The sequence below is a fragment of the Sprattus sprattus genome (assembly GCF_963457725.1).
Source record: "Sprattus sprattus genome assembly, chromosome: 16".
NCBI lineage: Eukaryota > Metazoa > Chordata > Actinopteri > Clupeiformes > Clupeidae > Sprattus > Sprattus sprattus.
The window spans coordinates 17,048,584-17,051,083 of record NC_137914.1 but is presented as its reverse complement, the minus strand read 5'-3'; the positions used below and the strand labels follow the sequence as shown (position 1 = coordinate 17,051,083).

The window sequence follows — 2,500 nt, the reverse complement described above, 5'->3', positions numbered from 1 at the left end:
ATCAAGGCAGTGCATCCGAGAGGAAAATCCCCGCCTTGGGAAATTGATTTTGGGGGTCGCCGTCCTCAGTGACACCTTGTGCTCAACTGCGACAGAGCACAGGCTCACTGACACATTCTTTCACTCACACACACACACACACTCACAGCCACACACAGTTACACAAATGCATACTCACACACACACACACACACACACACACACACACACACACACACACACACACACACACACACACACACACAAACACACAAACACACACACACACACACACAATTCTGTCTGTCTCTCTTTCTCTCTGAACTGGAGGCGATACACACCAGCTCATGGTCACCTCATCCTTGAGCATGACTGCCTGTTTGATCACAACGTTGAATCGAGGATGTAACTCTCACCCCTCAAATACACACACACACACACACACACACACACACACACACACAAACTATATTCAGGGTCGGTGTAGGAGGAAAACGATCTCACTACAGGATTCATCTCAAACACACAGACACACACAACTATTATAGTTTTCCATTTTTAGTTTAACATGTTTTCAATTTGAGTTTAGGTAGTTATGAGTGATTTCATTAGTTTCAGTTTAGTTTATTTTTTATGGAATCATTTCTATTTTATCAGTTAAAGATCTGTCAACGGCATCGTTGAAGGTAAACTTTAAGATATAGGGGATTTTTCCCTTTGATTTTGACGCCACAAATGCAGTTACCTGAATTAATCATGCATTCACTTGAAACACTTTCACTATTAAAAAAGAATAGTTTTCTCCTTGACCTATCAGATTTCTTCACTTGATAATAACTACTACTACTACTTCAATTAGTTAATGAGTGTAGGTCCTGACATGTTACATGACCATCTTAACACACACACGCACTCACGCACGCACGCACGCACGCACGCACACACACACACACACACACACACACACACACACACACACACACACACACACACACACACACACACACACACACACACACACACACACACACACACACACACACACACGTCACACAACACACACAAGTCCAGTATCTGTCCAAACTTTTCCTTTCAGACCCGTCAGTGAAGACCTTCATGCTTCAGTCAGAAAATTGCCTTTAACTTCCAAGGCCCTATAATTAATTACTAGCGCACTCATCTACACATGTGGATGAATGTTAATCCATTAGCCGGCTCCCCTATATAACAGATTGATAGAGTGGGCCTCTGGGATGAGTGCAGCATTTGGTGGAAGCGTTGCTGTGAATCTCATCATAATGGGATCTGAGCTGTACTGACTTTATGACAGTATGATCTATTACTACATGATGTTCCCAACACCAGTGTGGATGAACAGATCTCCCTGGGGGAAATTGGACTCAAATATCTGACTAATCAATCTAAAAACGTCTATGTGGTTTACTCTGATCTGCCAAAAAAAAGACTGCAATTGGTAAAGCAGATCATGAATGGGCCAATACTGCCTGTAAGTAACTGTTAGTTCTGTCTACCTGATGATGTATCTACATTATGCCCAAATGTTATGTCTGTGTTGAATCATTGTCTTCTATCTAGAGGGGAATTATAGTTCAGGAGAGCAAGATATGACTAGAGCCAATGCTTATTGTACCCAGCTGTAGCTGTTTAGAAATCCAGACATCTGACATCCAAACAATGATTCCAAACAACTGTCATGACCAGATAAAAACAAAAGTTATATGCTAGGAAACATTGCACAGTTAGTGCACATCACACACAACCAGAGGGCTGATGTGTGTCTGTAGTGTGATGATACTGCTGCTGTGTTGCATGTTTTGGCTGCAACAGAAGTCTAACTCTTGCCTCTAAGCCTAAAAGTCTCACAGTGGAAGGCTTTCCTGCATGGATCTCTGTGAGATGAGTCTTTGGCAGAAATCTGTCCCTCTTTAACCTAACTGACTCACTGCTAACTTCTGTTTGGTGTGTGTGTGTTGTGTGTCTGTGTGTCTGTGTGTCCGTCCTTCCGGCCGTCTCCTCTAATCACTGGCATGGCACACTCTAATCCTCCAGCTGGCAGAGAAATGACCCCCTCTCGCCTGTCTGTCTTATCTGCTGTGGGCTGCTGGAAAAACCACCAGACTAAAGAGCTGATATGTGTGTATGTGTGTGTGTGTGGAGGGGTTGGGGGTTGTCAGATGAGCCCGCCCCGCCCGCCAGTCGCTGGTGAGGCTACTTTTAGAAGCCCGGCGGAACTGTGGTGTGTCTTTGGCGACAGCGGCTGTGGTGGTGGGGTGGGTTGGTGGTGGTTGTGGGGGTGATGGGATGTGACATGCCCCCGTCAGCACAGTGGCGGCCAGCTGCCTGCTGTCAGCCCAGACACACACCCCCTCAGCCCGAGGCCTGCCGCACGGGGCACACAAGAACAGAACACACACAGACACACAGACACACAGACACACACACACACACACACATACACACACAAACAAACACACACACACACACACACACACACACACAC

General features: G+C 45.5%; 1 protein-coding gene across 1 annotated transcript in view; it reads right to left on the bottom strand.

The window, feature by feature from the left end:
• Positions 1–2,500, bottom strand: part of cacna2d3a (calcium channel, voltage-dependent, alpha 2/delta subunit 3a) — a gene marked incomplete at its 5' end in the record, with an annotated part of 162,966 nt that overhangs the window by 67,954 nt on the left and 92,512 nt on the right.